Consider the following 19376-nt stretch of genomic DNA (forward strand, 5'->3'; position numbering starts at 1 on the left):
AACTTTTTTTTTCTTAAAAAAAAGAACCTTTTTAAAGTCTATTTTTACAGTCAGGAAAGATTAAGGATGGGTTTCATTAAAAAGGGATGACAAAAAACATTTTACCCTGAGAATATAGTGAACTATGCTGTTGATGTACTTTCAATATCTGAAATACATATGTACACGTGTCTGAATCCATGTGTATGCATATGTGAAGGCAAACAGCAGTAACATTCATTTGGAAATCCACGTTTAATGCAATGTTTAGTTTAGCTCAATAACGGGAAGAATATGTTAAACATCATTTGGAGCCCTAATGGAAAAGTTTCTGACAACTAGACATTAGCTCATAGTATCCACAGTCATCTTATGCTTATGACTATTGTTTGTTATCAAGTGTGACTTTTGGAAGAAAAAATGCATTATTGCTTAACAAGCTACATTGCAGTAGTGTCCTGCGCTCTGTTTTGGTTTCTAGATGGCTAATTAAAAGAATCCAAATGTTACAAATTAATCACTTAAATTCCTCAGACTTTCTCAACAGCTCTCTGGGAAGACGAGCGCCATGTTCAATCGTGCGCCTCTCTTCAGAGAAATCCTGCAGAATTTGTCTGAAAGGGAACCAGCGGAGTCAATACAAGCACGACTCCACAAGTACACTGTTCCAGACACCAGCCCTGGCAGACACCTTCCCTGGAGAACTCACTGGGCTTCTCTGGGCACTGGGGCGGACTTGCCCACGGCTCGATGCTCAGTGGCTGCCAGCTGTCAGAGCTGGCCCTGAGACCCACTCCCCTGGAGTCTGTCCCTAGACAGGGTGCTATCCCGGGGTAACACAAAAATAAAGGAAAAAAGGAGAAAAAAATAAAAAGAAGAAACCGTATAGCCCAAGGCCCCAGCCCACAAAACGTTAATAGAGTATAAAATGCATTCCTGCTGGTATTTAAGTTCTCCCAGAGCATCTATAAGAAAGTTTTAGAGCCCAATCCCCCTAGCAATACAACATACATCCAAGAATGGCAGTGGATTTTGATAACTTGGCTGTGAAGGTTATATAGCAGCTGATTAACACATTCTGTGAGAGCACTGCTATTTTTATTAGTAATTTCTTCAAACGTTTTGAGAGAGATTTTCCAGTGTTATACAATAATACAGATCACTTCAACAAACCTCAGAGTCCTTCACCTACAGCAGGTGAAATAGGAATACAGACCATTAAACATATATACCAGACAGTAAAAAGCAACAGCTAGGCTAGACAGTGCAAACTAGCACTTGCTATTTTTCATGCATGGCAAAATTGCATTGAGAAAAACAAACACTGTACTCAACAATACAGAGATATCGAAGCACACAGAAATAAGAAGAAAGAAAAAAAAAAGCCTAAGAAATGGTTGAGAGTTCTGGAAAATGTTATTATTTCCTTTTTTTTCTCTTTTCGTTTTAATCTATTCCAGTGAATAGAGAATAATTTCAGCAAAACATTCAGATCTGGATAGAAATATCCCTCAAATTAAAGGGAAACAGCCCAATATCTGTAGCAAAAATACAGAAAATTTTTAGACTTGAGCATCAACTGGCAATTAGACTTGAAAGGCATTTGGGTCCAATAGAAGTCCTGAGCTCCTACCAAAATCAACAGTCTAATTGTCTCAGCTGAAACTGGGGCTTAGTTTTTGGGTTTCCTGTAACTAAATCTTGCCACAAACAGCTCTGCTAAGTTTTTCCTCCAATAAAATAAAATACAGCGAAATTAAGATAAATACAAGAGACAATGAAGATGAGTGTGTAGTTCACGATGTAAGGAAGGGAGCAGATGTTAGAGAAAACTCGTGAAGATATCAAAATAGTGTTCGTCAGTTCTAAATGGATGATATGACAGCTCTTTAAAAATAAACAATCAAACATCTGAAAGTAATTGCTAGACTAAGGGATTTAAGTTTATTTTATTTAAGCAATATGGTATTTTAAAAATGTACTCGGATTGTCTAGCTTGCTTCAGATTGCTTTGGTTTTCTACACAGTGTCATGGTAGTCACTACCCACCCAAATGTGGTATTTGAATAATACTTTTAAATTGAAAAAAGACAATTGAAATGAACAAAGCAAAACTATTCAGAAAGGTTACCAGAATGAGTAGTTTAGTTTAACTTCAGACACTTCATAATCCGATCAGGGAGAAGAACGAGGAAACCTATTGTGCCGAATTCATAGGCAATGAGTCAGGTGATCAAGTTATTTAATTTTATGTGGTCCTAGTGATTTTCCCTCAAAATCAAAGGCAAATCTAGGTGACTGAAAGTAAGGTGACTGAAAGTAACATTTCAGTTTGTATAGGCTGATATTCTTTGTCTATCCTTTATTCCGTGACCCTTTATGCTTCTCTGTGTTTAAACCCCATGAACATAGTCTTTTCAGTCCCGTCCCCAGTTTCCTCCTCATTTTCCTGTGCCCTGTCCCTCCATTCAATCCCTGTTTATCTATAATACGGATTAGTTTGCTAGTCTTCCTTTTTCCTGTCTGAACTGGGGAGTTGGAAGCCCTAGACGATTTTTAGTGGAATTTAAACCTCATATTACTCATGTGTTTATAGAAATGTTATCTTACATTTCCAGGTCCATTGATTTTTCAAAAGAAATCAGTGGACGAACTCCTTTAGTCTCTTGAAAAGCTAGCTTCAGACTCCTCTCAGCAGTTCTGATGGGAGGAAATTAAAGAGGAATTACAGAAGAAATAATCCTTTCCAAGCACAGCATATTCAATAGCTTAGAAATTTAATTCTCTTTTCCTATTGGCAAATGAGGTTTCTTTAATCCGAATATTATTGTGCATAAACCCAAGGGTTGCTTTTGTCTGTGTTTTGACGAAGAGGGGCTTCTTTAGGGCTTTAGTAGTGATACTTGACACATAAAGCTCTGGTACTGAGGAACAGAGAAGAATAACAAGATGAACTTGCCTCCACAAATCATACAATTCGGGGCTACTCTGGGGGTACCTCCTGCTTGCTGTCAGCAATGATGAGGATACATTTACGACCCCAGGCTGTGCAGAGTCCTGCAGGACCTGCTGCTCTGTAATTCTCTGCTGCTCAGGCTCCCCAGGCCACCTCACACATACACACACGCACAAGCTTGCTTCTGGTCTGCAGGGTCAAGCTCACCAGAAGCATTTTGCCTTGTGATGTGCAGGGGCTGCCCCTCTGCAGTGTGAGGAGAAGCAGCTAACTCAAGGTGCTTAGGCTAAAAAAAAGGCATATTTTTATCCTGATAACAGCAAGTCCATGGAAGACTAGCGAAACATGCCTGTCTGATTTGGGAAACAGTTAAGTCCTTTTATGGGCTTTGCATTAAGCATAAATCCTCCTGGCTATGTGCTGAAGGGTACGGTTTGATAACAGAGAGTTCAGTAACAGCAACAGATAGAGCATATAGCTGAAGTCACCACGTTGCAAACGTATTCCACATGTTTTCTCATAGCTTCTCTGTCCAGGGATAAGCAGCACTAAGCAAACGCCTTCTTTCAAAAGCCCCACTGGCATAACTTCTCAACGCAATTATTCCCTGCGAACTCACTGAGTTTCTTTAGGAAACGTCAGTGCATTTTCTATGCAGGACTCTCTCCAGAAATGTCACATTTTTGACCAGTTTTCTAGACCTAGGGGGTTCAGACACAGGAACTTTGTCTTGTAATGTTCAGAGAATGTTACCACAGTGCAGAATAGAACTTGGAATACAGTCAAAAGGATTACCCAGTTAGTAATGATAGCCCATTAATCTATCAGGTTAGTAAGTGAACCTTCAGCTAAAATATCTATTACATATTTCAACCTTCTGTTTAGTTTCAAAGGATTTTGATGCAGTTGTTGGGTTCTGTTTAAGTAACAAGGTTATCTTTATCCTTTCTCAATTGCAATAGTTATGCAAACAGTGTCCAATATTACAGTTCACAGCAGTTTTCTACAGGAGCCTTTTCTACTTCATCTATCTGAAATTTCCCCGTACTTATTCTCTGCAGCAGTCTAGCTCATGATTTACCAGGGGTAGAGGAATACCAGAGCACAAAGCTGAAATCAGAGACCTTTTAGTTGAGAAGCTGACACAATCGTTTACTGAACGCATTTTTGGACCGTTTGCTCTACAGTAGCCTGAGTATTCCTGGCGTAAATGGGAGACGGCGTAAATGGGGCCAGCTAGGCAGCACCGTGGCATCAGCACAGAGGCGGGAATGTGAGCCGCACCAGCTGATGGCTGTAGAATACTTGCTTTGTGTGCAAACAGCGTGTTTCATGCTGCTTTGCTCGCCTTACAGGTATTTCTAAGCAATCCATGGCACAGAGACTTAGTATTTTGAACCTACAAAAGGGTCTGGAATGTGCTCAGGCTCCCCCTCCTGCCCAGTGCTTGGGAAGCTGTCCTCCAGTACACGATAAACTGGGAAGATGAATAAAAAGCAACAGCATGGAGCCTGTGCTGGCAGTGTACATAGAAATTTGAGTTTAGCGGACAAAGTTCACAGTTTGCAGTGAAAGGTCATAAGGATTTCAGGCATTTTTGGTATTTTGTCTCTGCCGTCTGCACAGTATCAAGCAAATAATAATAATAAAAAAAAAAAAAAAGATAGACGGCTTCCAATTCTGTATACTTGGCATCTCTGCTTGGCCTGAAAGAAGTCGGAAAGCTCTGTCTTTGGCATCTACAATTATTTGTGAGGACACGCCATCCTAACAAAGCTTTAACACTTACTCAGCCCCAGCTTCCCTGGTATTTTTTCATGTGACATTTGATAATCTAAAAGGCTTACCCAGCTTCAGCTAATCCAAGTGGCTGGCAGCTTTGTTGCTGAAAATGAAATATTGAATTTAGCATGGGGAGGAAGAGTCCTAAAATGTTAACTCTTAACAGGTGATATTCTTCTTTTTCCATCCAGTGCATGGTCACAATAAAATGTCAAATGCTTTTCTGAGAAATCTCTTCCAGTCTGTAGCTGAACCAAAGGAGAGTTGGAAGAGTCTAATTTATTATTATTTTGATTACAATTTTTGCCTGCAGTGAGTTCACTCTCTTCTCTGGACATTATTGTATTATCTCCCCTAGGAAAGCCTTAACTCTGGCCTGTGAAATATGGATGATGACATTTTTATTTCCTGGACTATAGTAAATTTAAACCAAGCGGAGACTGTTTTTCCAGAGATACGTAATCTTAGAAATCTAAAGAGTTTTCTTACCTATGTATTTAGGAAGTGAGTGCAATCACTGCTTTTTGTGAAATTGCTACTTCCCCTATTTCAGGCATGTACTGCTGAGGCACCAAACTAGGAAAAGAAAAAAATCCCATTATTCTTGTCTTTGGGTGCATCTCATGGGCAATGGAATATCCAGGGACCTCTTAGGAGTGTGAAAAGGATTAAACAGTAAAAATAGGACAGTAGGTGATTCAGGTGTTGGCTAAATTTCTTGTGACATGTGTTCATTTAACCTCCTAAAAGGGCTTGTACTTTGTGTTCCTGTCTTTGCAACCTCATAGCATCTCAGGGATCATGCAGTGGGAGTCTGTGTACGCGTTACAAGTGCCAAATGCTCGAGCCCGTGTCGTGCCTGCAGGTGCTGCGAGGCACCTGGGGGGCTCCCTGCCCCTCCTGCTGGTGCAGCCAACAGCATCATGAGGGAGCTGCTCCCAGCCTCAGATGCCTGGGAGCTCTGTGCACTTTGTCCTCCAAGCTCAGGCAGAAACTGTTCCAGCTGTTGTGAAACACAGCCCTTCACATCCTTCTTTAGCATCCTTCAGGAGCTACAGACAGATGCTCTCTCCAGACATTCCTCCTTTAGCTTCCCTCTCTTTTGCACTTCCTCTTCCATTCTTCCATTATAGCATAATGCTACCTCCTCTTACAGTGGTCAAGTACGAGGTACAAACACCCTTCTACGGGTGATTAAACCTAGACAGGAATGAGTATGACCCCCTAAATGGGAAGTATAACTGCATAGGAACTGCAGAGACTCTACAAAATTCATTCCCTTTCTTCCCTAAATACGGAAAGATTGGCATCAAAGGGCTGGTGTTCAACACTTTCTTCCAACCAGCAGAAAGGTTTTGATGCACTCAGAGCAAAGCACTTTCCACCTCAATCCACTTCTTGGCTAGACAGAAAACAAAGTCCCTTGCCTTCCGATGAACGAGAGATTAAAAACATCTGAAAAACTACACAAAAACTAGAAGACAAAGACAGAAAGGACTAAAAGGAAAGATATGTTGGTCTCTTTTCTCAGGTGACAAGTGAGAGGATGCAAAGAAACAGCCTCAAATTGCCACAGGGGAGGTTTAGATTGGATATCAGGAAGAATTTCCTCATGCAGAGAGTGGTCAAGCATTGGAACAGGCTGCCCAGGGAAGTGGTGGAGTCCCCACTGCTGGAGGTCTTTAAGAGATGTGGGGACGTGTCACTAAGGGAAGTGGTTTAGCGATGGGACAAGGCAGCGTTAGCTTGATGGCTGGACTTGATGATCTCAAGGGTCTTTTCCAACCGACACAATTCTAAGATTCTATATTTGATAACAGTCAGGTTTTATCAGATTTTCCCTGGCCAAAACCAGGAATATGCTCTTTTTAAACAAGCTGTCTTTGAACACTGACAGGATTCTACCTTTGTCAGAAAGAAATATCTTTATCATTTATCATGACATGATCGTTCTGACGAGAAGGCAGCATAACACAGCTGTGCCCCAGCAAACACTAGGTGAAGGCGTAGCTATGACACCAGTAGCACCCAAATAAAGAAAAATTATGAGGACATGCTTTTATTATTTTGCTTTTAAAACAATTTCAAGCAACTGTCAGGGCTGTGCCTGTGCTCAAGTGGATCGCTCACGCCACCAAGGGGCAGCTTCAGTAAGGAGACGTCTGTGCTCTGAAAGCTTTGACTTCCCAGGAAAACTCAATGCATTTCCCACACTGCTCAAAGACTGCTCCAGCAAATACTTGAATTGCCTGTAGTACCTGTCAGTAGATAAATATGTATGCATCGATAAGAAGCATTTGATCTTCAGATGCACTGCTGAAACATTTGAGATACTACGGGCTTGATTTTATAAATACGTTTGTTATCAATCCATTTTTTATCTTGGTTACAAATAAGGATTCATAAACATCTGATCGTCTGTTTGATTAACGCCACAAATTACTTAAGGTGACTATCTCGATTTGTTTTAGAAAAGTTGGGTTTAAATTATCAAGTCCATTTCATCTACTAAATACTGCAGCAGGGAATCAAATAAAGCTCCATGCGAGGCTTACAAAGCTAATATTGCTCATACCAGCTGACTGTCCCTGAGCTGCCCGAAACCGTGTTTGCTTTGAGCCTAGGTGTACACCAGCATGTGGCTTCAGTGCTAAAGAGAGAAACGTGTTAAATTATAACTGTAGAAACAGTAACTTGTCCTTAGGAACAACGGTATTTCCTTTATACAACTGTGCAAGCGCCAACCTTTCCACTGCTTTCAGAGGCTGTTTTCGCCCAGCCGTTTTAGCTCTTTTTTCACCGTTTCACTTTCATTAGCAGTACCTAGCTGTAAAGTCAGCACGAGCCCCAAAAGTAGGGCACAGCCTGAGCAGCTGAGCCTTAATGTGGGTGGCTGGAGGTGGACTCAAGCCTTTCAGGACAAAGACCAATTGGCACATCTTTACTAAACAAAAACAAATCAAAACCTTACTCCGGTGGTTTTTAAACTGGAGTTAATAGTTACTGTACAGAATCGAGGCATTTTCAGGTGGCCCCAAAACATACAAAACAGTGATCCAACCCAGGATAAATGACAATAGCAAGACAAAGAATTGTGTCCCTTTACTTAAGAAGTACTGTTTCATCTCTTTACGGCATCGCAGACTGCAAAGGCAAGTGTTCATGAAAGCTGCTGTAATTAAAGGCATAGAGGGTGTGCTTGTGGTAATGGGGTTAAAAACAGTTTATGGATTGCATTTACTCAGAGCAATTAATGAATGCAGAAGCAGCAATAGCATAAAGAACCTGTGTAATACAGTGAGCATTTAAGAAAAACTGAGGGCAGCACCTACAGTTTCATATGATCTGCAAATACAGTTCCAATATACATGGATTTAAAAAAAGAAAAAGAAAAAAAAAAAGGCAGCTCCAGTCCTGAGGTCCCCAGAGTCAAATCCATCTGATTTTGCTTAAGCAAACCAGATGGGGGGAATGTCCTGTTTTAATTTCTCTTTTGGCCTCTGCTACATTGTTTATCTTGAGTGCTCATCTTCTTGACAAATACATTTTGAGGAACTTTATTCTTTCGGGTCTCATATGCCTGAAGAGAACCTGAATAAATGTGTCTGCTCATCAAGAGTGGCTTGTGGTCTCTGTGCGGTTTTATTTAAAGACAAAGGTTCACAGAGACATGTAAACAGCTGTGGGGACTGGAGACTGAGAAACAATGTAGTATATGGAAGAGGTTACTGCCAGCAAACGTTTCTTCTCTCCATAAATGTGTTAGACACACACAAGCATGAGAACGATAAGAGAAGACTGATTACTTACTATAGCCCTCATTAAAATGCTTTATGTGCTTCTCCTTACAACATCACTTAGAGCTCAGAGTTCCAGACCCATTTTGCAAATGAGGAACAGAAGGCAAATGGCAAAGTGCAGCAGTACCCACTCTGTGGTCCCAGAAGTATCTGCAGCGTATTGCAGAGGTATCAAAGTTTAACTCGAAAGCAGGCAGCACATGTACCACCAGCCAGCCAGGCTGCAGCTCCTTGGTGCTCAGCACAGGTTGGTTTGCTAAGTCATTACTGCTCACAGCTGAACTCCAGATGTGTCCTAAATCAGATGTGTGAGCTGAGGGACCTTAATAAGCTCTACTGGTTGTCGGTCGACTTCTCTTCATTGCTCCTCTTTCCTTCTCCACTACAAACTGTAATGCCTGGGGGCAGGAGGGGGAGAAATTTGTGAGCAAGGGCTGGAGCATGCGAAACAGTATAGGGAGAAATAGCAGCGATTCACACACACGTGTGCAGAGAGGGAGCAGGGGCTGGTGGATCAGGCCTGCCTTTCCCATAATGAAATTAAAAAATGATACTCGTACATATAAGTTTATTCTTAGGAGTTCACGGGGAAGAAGCAGCAGCCAGGTATTTTCTTAAATCTCAAGGGGCAGCATGTCCTACTAGGAGGCAGGAACAGTATTTCACAATTATCGTTTTCAGATCCCTTCCCCTCCTGCACTATCAGAAAGAAAGACTATCTTATGAGAACAGCAAACTTTCAGCTTGTGCCTATTTCACCATTTTGATTCAGAGCATCAGCTCCACATGCAGAGATAACAAACAAACAAAAAAAAAGAATTGGCTTTTCTGGACCTTGACTCTGCCACCTCAGCTCATTCGTAATGTGCGTGCTTTCGCAGCACACAGCTGAGCAAGGCCATAGATGTGCATTTTAAAACGTGGTAACCTTCAAACCGTGTTCTTCTTAAGAATCATCTATATTATAATTACAAGGGAAAAGTATGGCACCGCTGCATTTCTTTACAAATCAATTCAATTTAGGATCATTATTTTTAGTCAATGAGGCATCATCACCGACAAGACTGAATGATGAGTAAGTTTAAAGTGTCTTTTGCAATGAGTTTGACACATTTAGAAGCCCTGGGTCCTCCCATGCCTTCTTTTTTTTCTTTTTTTTTTTTTTTTAGCACCCATTTTCTTTGGCTGGACAAAGATCAAACATAGTAGTGTGTGTAGCCAGCACACAATATACATGATCACTTTGGCTAAATTAGAAAAAAAGCTAACATATAACTTGTCCATGTCATGTTATTTGGCAAAAATAATTATATAATTATATGGGTCCAAAAATCAAAACCATATGTATCTGCTTGCATTTATACTTTTTTTTTTCCATTTACAAAATAATGCTTTTGTTAGAGAAGAAAATTCAATGAGCTTCATATGTACTGATGGAGTTCTGCAACTCAATTATTTCTTCATCACAATGGCAAGAGAAATTCCATCACAAATAATCTACAAGATTTATAGACCCGATTGCAGTGTTGAGACTTGGCCTGCAGAGCTCTCTAGCAGGCCAAAGAGAAGTAGTCTTTTCCGCAGGTATGAAGTGGGCTGGTTGATAGCATCAGCTAAGCCATGGTGAATAATATGAGCAGAACATTTAGAGCCCTTCTTCTAGCTAAACTGGAAATCTTTGAAGTATGATGCATCGACTCCACGGGTGCTTAAAGCAAACTTCTGCAGGAAATGGGATCCATGTACATGTTTTTTTGGGAGTTCTTTGCAAAGCAATAGTCAAGTCTGAACATAAGTATGTATTTTTAATTTAATTGATAGGTTTACTTTACAGGTTCTTCCCTCCTTCTCCTACTGCCTGTAGAACATCAACAGACATTCAAAATCTGCTTTCGTTTAATTAAATGGGATCGTTGTTGCCAGTCAAAAAAAAAGATACCAGATATGTGAACTAATGTCTGTTCTCATGACATCTTCAGCCCAGTTTCCAGGAAGATTTTGGGAGAGTTTTGAACAGATGAAAAGAATGATAAGAAGAAAAACATTTCCTTCAAAAAAGAAAAATCAAAGGAAAGGCTCTCTCCTACTTCTCTTCCAACTCTTCCATCTTTGGAAGCTTTCCTTGTAGTTTAGAGGCGCTAGACAAGTGAAATTGTTCATCTGCAGTATCCCATTAAGTATCATCACTAGCAAGGTGGGATGCTGTAAATCAGACTCAACAACAATCACTGCTGTCCACTATGAAACATACATTTAACCATGGTGATCACTTCCACAGCAGACCACCAGCATCGATAAACAGAGCATATAGAAAAGTCTAGACTCGGTGATATTGGTTATTCTGCTTTTATGCAGGAATTACCTCCACTGCAGTCACCATGCTACCATAACTGAGGACAGAATCTGGGCCAGTGGTGGATACCTGTTTATTTAGCTACACAACAGTAGGACAGGGTCTGGGTGTTTTTAAGCTAATACAAACCAGAATGATTCCAATTTTACTGCCTGAAAATGGGAATTTTGTAGATCTAAACTGACATTTGTTCCTCGCCAAAATATTTTGCACTGGCACTTACTGTTGGAAAGGCCAGTTTTTGCCAACTGCCAAGAATTTAGTAAAGCTCAGCCAAATTCTTCTGTTCTTAATTGAGCAAAATTCTCATTGTAGTTTCGCTTGATTAAGAAAAACAGGCCATGGTCTAATGCATGACTAACTGCCTAGGTTTATAAGTCTATAAGTTGAGAGCCATATAAAAATATCTAACAACTAGCAAGTTTTATACACGTTATAGTCCTCATTAAAAAATAATGGGGTCATCTATATATGTCAGCTTGCCCATCTGTACAAGTGACCAGTTCCCCGGCTGCTGAATTTCACAAGCTTCTAATGTTGCTAATTGCCACATGCGATTAATTGAGTCACTTGAGAAAAATCTGTTCCAGATCATACGGAGTTTTCTTTACAGTTGTGGAGGCCTGAATTACTGAACTCTAGGAAATATATATATATGTATTTACTTAATATATATATATATTTACCAGTGTAATTGATGCATGGGAACTGATAAGACACAAGTTTCTTTCTAGCAAGGAAAATTCTTCAGCAATATTGCATTAACAATTTTGCATTTCCAAATTAAACATAATGAGGTTTGTCTTTTCTTCTGTAAGTTATCAGCATATTATGAATGCCACACCAGCTCTGTGTGGTTGCAATGTACTGATTTTTGCAAGTGGAAGGAAAGCAGGAATCTCTCCTCTTACGCCAGATCATTTGTCATGTCTTAGTCCTTTGAAGACAAGTTTATTTCAGGCATCACATTTAATCAAGATGAGGAGTTCATTCCAAACTAAAGGCATAACAGCACGTAATCGTTACTATAATATCAAAAAAGAAAATAATTTTCAACTGACCAGTGTTAAGAGACTCTGCCTCTTTTGGGAAATAAATACAAGTACAAGACAGGATAAAACAAGGTATAGCTATTAGTCATAGACAGAAGAAAGATAAAATAAGAAGGAATTCAGGAAAAGGAGAGGCAGGGGAAGAAGTTAACAGCAGTTCTCAAAGTTGATTTATGAGTTTTGTACAAGCACACATTAGGAGAAAATCAAGTCCAGAGTGTAAACAGGCAAAAGACAAAACTGCCAAAAAATGTGAGATACTGCATGTTGGGTTTGGGGCACTTTTGTTTCGTTTTGGTTTTTTTTGTGTGTGTTTTGTTGTTGCTGTTTTGTTTTTAATTTCTTGGTGATTTTGATTACTGATGCTGTTTTTTGGGGTAAAAAGAAGATATGTTCTTTTGACAGATATCTTTTTAAACTAATCCTTCCAAATCTGCATTTAAAATTAACAGCATTACCTTGTACCAGTAGTTTGTACTTTTTTATACTATAGTTTAAGAGATGAAAACTCTCCATAATTTTGCCTTCCTTCCTCTCTCTGAGGCATTACTTTCAAAAGCCTGTGATGAAAAGGGTATCAAAAGAAAGAGCCACCCGTTGCAAACATGAATGCCAAGCAATCCCTCACCTTATAGGAGATCTCGGAGGGAGGAGGTTAGGTTGCCCCTCCGCTGCAAGCAGAGAGCTGCTAAATCTCTGGTAGCTCAGCTAACACCTTCGCCTCTGCCCCTCAGATCTCAGCTTTGCTCCAGGCACTTCTTGGGGCTGCAGCAGAAGCTGAAAATCAGACCCTGTGCTCCAGGGTCCCACCAGGTAGTGGTGTGACAGGGTTTTGCCAGCACAAGCTGCCAACAGAGATGCAGTTAATACCAGCAAAGCTGACTGGGTTTTCTGGTTTGTTTTCTGGGGGGAGATTTTTGAGGTTTTGGTGTGGAGGGTTCGTTTTTTCCTGTATTTTTGTTCTTATTGCTTGTTTCATTTGCGTGCAAATGCACACGCGTGCATGTTCAGGCAGGGGCTTGCCATCCCCACGCACTGCTCAGGTTTGCTGCAATGGCTGCTTCTCAGTACCTGGATGACCTTTAGCACAACCTGTGAGCATGGTCCTTTAGGGAGTTCATTCCTGCAGGGTCTAATCAGCCTGTTACTTCATTATTAAGGACTTTGCAACAGTTTCCAGGGAATACAGCTCAGCCCTAAAAAAACATCTCTATAAACGAACTCAGAGCCTGTGGGCTATAATTACATACTCTCGCTTATCTGCTTCTCTAGTATGGTTAAATAAGTCTTTCACAAAGTATATTAGAAGTATTTCTATTAAGAATACATGATTTCCACTAACATCTGAAAATCTGTGTATGTTTCTTGACCTAGCACAAAACAAACTTCGACTAGGTACCGCATCCCACAGTCAAACAACGCAAACCTCCCTGTACTAAGCACTGCTGACACTGCTCACAGCCGTTCTGTTGTCTGGAGAAACAAAACTGTTTCCTTGCTAGTGAAATATCTGCCTTGTGGATTTATTTGTGAATCGGGTAAGCTGTGCCCTGTAGGTAGCCATGAACCTTTTGTTCTGATGCTCAGCAGTAAGAATCTGGTGGAGAAAGTTAGCAGGGAAGAATATGATTTTACTCCAGTGTATTGATTCTTGTGACTCCAGATTTTCTAAAGTCAGTCTTTGTTGCCTTAACCACATCACCCTGGGAACAGCTAGCAAATGCCTTAACCGCTCCTTCGAATAGATACAAGAAGAATTAGAGTAATACATATCAGCTTCAAAAAAATCTGGATTTTAAAACAAAAGGAGGACCAGGCAGGGAAAACAGAGGCCTTAGTTGATTGACAATACAGGATTTAAAATCTTTCAGATCCTAATCCACGAAGGGATGTTTGCATCTGGCTCCATAATGGAGTCCACATGCCTGAATTAGATGCCTGGACTCCATGCACGTGCGAAAGGGGAGTTAAGTGCCTCAGAGGAGGATTCACAAAAGCCACTGTTTGGGGAGCTGCCTAAACCAGCCAGATAGGAAAAGCTGAAGATCGCAGTTCATCCTAAATCCTATCTCTCATAGTTTTAAGAGCCTTCTGGTGAATGAAGCACACAGACACAAGTCCCTCCGTGCCCAGCTCATAGCCCATAATCCTCTTTTGAAGACAGGTGCCAAATTTTTTCTTCAAACCATGAGCAGGTATCAGCAGCTCAAGCAGATGCTTACTCAGGCTGTGGAAGAGGGGTTTCACTCCTTTCTTCAGCTAAGGGCACTGAAGTGCCCATTTCCTACCCCCAGAGCCCCAGCAGGAGGTGAGCTGGCACAGTGAGCAGTAGACCCCAGGAGGACAAAAGCCACAGGAGACTTGTCTCAAAGGACAGGAGGTGTTAGTGCGTGAAGGGAGCCTCAGGTTCACTCCCTGCACCATGTAAGGTTTGCACACTGATCAGGGACTTGAATTTCAATTACAGATTAAAGTCCTTTAATTTCTCCCTTCAGCCCTATTTGCTTGTGTAGTCCCAACCCCATCTCTGCTTGTAATGCTGCCGGCTGCAGGCTGGTGCCCCCACCAGATCCAACTGAGTAGCAGGGTAGCAACAGGCTCTTCAGCCCACCACCACTGGTGTAGTCCTCCGTCCTGGCCATGACATCGATGAAGTGCGAGGGCTGGTTCCCACTGCAGACGTTTTGTAACAGGCAGACAGGAGAGCTGAGCACTGACCTGCTTTATGGCCTTCGTTCTTGCTAGTCTCACAGTTACTGCTCGTGGATCCAAATGGCTATGCTGAACATTGTGTGCTGTTTCTCTTGGAGGAGAGTTGTAAGACTTAAGCAAGTGAGAGTATTCAGTCTTCCGTGCTTGGCTCTGATTTCCATTGGCTCTTGGTTGGTTTATTCCAAGGTGATAGATACAGTAATTTCAGGTCCTTTGAACCACAGGATGTTGGATTGCGTATTGGAAATAAATTCTGCCTCATGGCATCGTAGGGGTCTAATCCAAAGCAATTCAAGTCAAGGAGACACAATGTATTTACTTCTTTGATAACAGAATCTCCCTCTAACTTGATTTATTTCTTATTTCACACAAATGTTTAAAAGACCGTATATTTTCCTGGATCCAGGACAAGTGCATTGGGGGCAGGGGGAAGCTCTGCATGCCCGTGTGTGCTTCAGAGCCATTATTTTTCCTTGCAGTGCTTTTGAGAGATTTTCCAAGCATTTACTATCAGTATTCACTGAATCAAACCTACGCAGAGTTCACAACTCAGGTTTTAAGTTTTTTGACAGTGTCATGCTCTTCTTATTTCTGCACTTGCAAAGGGAGAAAAGTAGCAACTGCATAGGGTCTGTACACATTATACCTGTTAACATAAATTTCAGTCTTTGCCTGTCTGCTCATTGACTACTCAAGTGAGTGTGCAGCAAAGTAGATTTGAATAAGCAGTATTTCTTACCTGCTGCACAAGAGGAAAGGGGAGAAGGTCTTTATGGGTAGATTTGTCTGGCGTGACATAGCAATGTATGCGTGCAGTTCAGCCACAGTGGCAGTGCAGAGCAATATGTTAGCGTTTTGGCAGTGCTTGCACTGAAGGAGCCAAATTAGGAAGAGATGTACGTTGGTAGATCTACTATCAACCATCCAGCAACTTCCAGCTTCATGTCAGCCCACAGATATGGCCCACAAAACAAAGGGTCTTTAAAAAAAATGAACAGCCCAGTTTTTAAACCACTTCAACTGAATGAGTGCTTAACTGTGGTTATTGTCATCTTAGCCTTCATCTAGACAAATAGAATAAAAATAAGAATTACCCATTTAGGGAGTAGGATCATGCGATAGCATCTGTTTGATTTGTGGGAATGGAACAGCGTCAGGTCATGACTAAGATCAACACGTCCTAACAAATACGACAATATCTGCAGTATTTGACAATAAAATAGGAAAATAACTGTTGCTAAATAATTTTAAAACGTCCTTCACTGATTTCTATCTGGGTGACGTAGTCTAGTATGCTTAACCTTCTAAGGCAAGATAATTTCTTCCACTGTTTGAACATAGGTAGGACAAGTATGCAAAGGGCAGAAATCTTTCAATGGCAAATGTCCTTCCAATAAAAATTCTCTAAGAGACGGGCAGTTTTTTTCAAGAAAAATGTTTTGCAGACATTTGTTATCATTTTCCTATCTCCCATGGACTGGGACTTTGGGGTCCTGAAAAGCTGTAAAGTTTGAACACAACAAAGAAAAATAAGGGAGAGAAGAGCTGATCTTTCTCTTGACAGGCTCATCAAAGCAGAGTGAAGGGAAGTATTCCAAGTGGTAACAATTCACCTCCAAAAGCCTTTTGCTTTTATTTAGAAAGAAAAAAATCATGAAACAGCAAGAGGATGAGAGCTAGGAAAATGCATTTTGTATACCATCAAAGTAGGAAAATGAACAGGCAATGCTATGCTTTGCCATTTTCAGAAAGAGGCAGTCAAGCAAATATGGCAAGAAGGCAGAGCTTAAGGCCACAGGATTGCAACAGGAGTCACAGGGACCAATAAACTGTTTCAAACGATTCAAGCCAAATACTTCAGTCCCTCACAGATTTCTTGCTTTACAGTCCACGAACTCCAGGACTGTTACAGTAAACGCAGGCTGCAAAGGTGAGAGTATGATCACTACAAAGGTGCACATTAAATGAAGTTTCTCTGTAACAAAGGCTTCAATCAAAGAATGATTGTACCCAGAATTACATTCCTGGTGAGATTTCATGATTTTGATGCCATGTTAGTGGTTAATGGTTGCCACCTAGGCCACTGGAAAACATTCAAACTTCACCAATATCTAAAAAGAGGAGGGAAGTAGGTGGAAATTATAGGTCTAAACTTCAAAGAAACCCTTGTTTCCTCAATGATAATAGAGAGTAAGACATATCCCTTCCTAAAGAACTGTCACCCCCACCTGCCTCAGGTACCCAACAGGTGCCAGGAGCCCTCAGTGCAGCCTTTTTACACTGCAAGCAGCAACAGCGGCTGTCTATAGTCTGAGGATCAAGAGAGACACAAAAGCAGTTTCTGGCCACTTTTCCCCAGTCTCCTCAGGTTTGGTGCCAAGCATGGCTTCCGTAGTCTGAAAAGTCTAATATGAACGTATATTACACCTGCAGTCACCTATACTTCTTTAAATAATCTACATTTTTATTAGAATAAGCATTATCTTCTTTGTGACATCTGTAACAATCCACCACTGCAATTGACAAAAGCAGTTTTATAATCAGCATTTTCCTGTCTATTGCCGCTTTTGAGGAAGCACGTTTAAGAAAAATAGATACTGTAGCACCTGCCTGTGCATTATTGATGTTACCGAATGGGATTTTTATAAACACATATAAGTTTTCCTAAATGTATTGAGATCTACCAACTCATGTAAGGTTCCCCCTCTAAGCAGTCTTTACAGAGTCGTGAGACAGTCTGCGGTAGAATGAAACACATATTGCCTGAGTTGATCCTTTTTGCCTCTTTAGGAATCATTGCACCTTCACAAATAACATATTTTAATTTGCCTGCTTTTAGTACAAAGATTAATCAAATGAGCAACCAAAAGTTCTCTGAGAGTAAAACTGGCAGTTAACCCTCAGAAAATTCTTTGCTGGTTACGTTTGGGTGAAAATGCAGGTCACATGTAATTCGATTTAGTTGCCACAGCTGGGGACAGCCTCCTGCCCCCACCTTTGTCTACCCCCATACACCGATCGATAGGGCATGTCACGGGGTCACTTGAAAGCCCACCTGCCAGAGCAAGGCTGGCATCAGAGTGATGAGACAGCTGAGAAGGAAGGCTGTCAGAGAAAGCCTGTAGCTGTCTGCCCACACCGTTTTGCAAACAGTAACCACCACAGCCCGCTATCAACGTTTCGAGGTTCAGCCAGTCCCGGCACTGCACCAGAAGGTGACCGGGGCTGATAAGCAGACAGGCAGCGCTGGGCTTTGATCGCTTTGTGTTACTGGGCCTGGTTTCCACGCCTTCGCAGCCAGCTGCTGCACAGGGAGTTGGCACAGCCTGTCACTGAGATGTCTCCATCACAGCCGCCTGCCACCAGGACCGCAGGCAAACTGCCCAGAGGAGAGCATTAGGCAGGGGATTCAAGCGTCTGCCGCATGGCAGAGAACAGGAAAATGTATTCAAAGGCAGGTATTTGCTAAATCCTACCTACAATTAATTCTAATCCCGTAATTAGAGTTGCATGCTTTTCTGCAAACATTCTCCTAAATCAGTCCTTCCTCCCCGCCCCGAGGCTGAGCAGTGCTGCATGCAAGCACATCTGCACCACCAGGCAAGGCAGGGCAGCTTCTGCATGCCGTAAATCAGGAGCTTGTTGCCTTTGTTGAATCGGCAGGGCCCTGTGCCTGGGAGCCGGGGGTGGTGGAGGTGCCCGTCTCCTCATGCCCAAAGTCGCACCGAGCAGGAGATGGCTGCCTGGCTGCCCCCAGGCGGGCTCGCAGCAGACTGAGTGCAGGGAGAAGGCATAGGATGTGTGTGTTTTCACATCCATGCACACATAAATATCTGTGCGTAGACAAGTGTTTTCACATGTATGTAGATACAGACACACGCACACAAATGTACACTGTTTGAAAGTACGAAACGGGGCAAGTTGAATGGTGCCATTCTCACCCAGATAGCTGGATCACCATCCAGCCCGAGCACATGTACTGATCTATTTGGAAAAAGATCGGAGCAGAGACAGTTGCTTCATCTTTGGAAATAGATTTATAAATGGATAAATGAAGATATCTCCCCAGGCAGTGCAAGAAGAGATTGTGTAATTACCACTGAAGCCAAAGGCAGTTTATAGATTATAATCTGTTTTTAAGATTAAGACATTTATCTAGATGTTTTCACACTTCTCTAAGAAAGCAACTTGAGGCACCATTTTGAATTAAAAAACAGAAATAGCATCCATGACATACTGGATATTCCCCATCAGCAGCAGGTTTATGCATGTGTGCATTTTAAAATGTTCACTGTGACAATCCTTGTTATGACTGTCTTAGATTTACTAAATACCACATGATAATCAGACACAGTTGTTAGACCTTGAGCAAAATGATTTAATTTATTTTTAACATACTGAACAATAGCTGTTCCTTAGCAACTCAAATGGCGCACAGATACTCAACACTACTTTGTTTCCTTGGAGGGGGCAGTGAAAAGGAGGGAGGAAAAAAAATAAACAAACCTGATCTTTGTGGGAGAGTTTCACAGGAGACAAGAATGCAGGACTGCATTTAACAAATCCCAGTTTGCCATGATCTTTCCTCCCTGCTGAGTACACAGGCACTTTAGGAAGGTAAACTCTTCACCCACTAAGGAAGCAGGCATCACCTCCAGTGACACTGCAGACACTGTCAGAAGCCAAATGATGAAGGACAGTCTAAAGCTGGCATGGAAGAGACATTTCTTCCCGGTAGCAAC

The 19376-nt window shown here is 41.5% G+C and overlaps 1 protein-coding gene across 9 annotated transcripts in view; it reads left to right on the plus strand.

The window, feature by feature from the left end:
* Window positions 1–19376, plus strand: part of COL8A1 (collagen type VIII alpha 1 chain) — an 87926-nt gene that overhangs the window by 58104 nt on the left and 10446 nt on the right. The gene's annotated exons all lie outside the window — the stretch shown is intronic.

The sequence above is a fragment of the Cygnus olor genome, chromosome 1, assembly GCF_009769625.2.
Source record: "Cygnus olor isolate bCygOlo1 chromosome 1, bCygOlo1.pri.v2, whole genome shotgun sequence".
NCBI lineage: Eukaryota > Metazoa > Chordata > Aves > Anseriformes > Anatidae > Cygnus > Cygnus olor.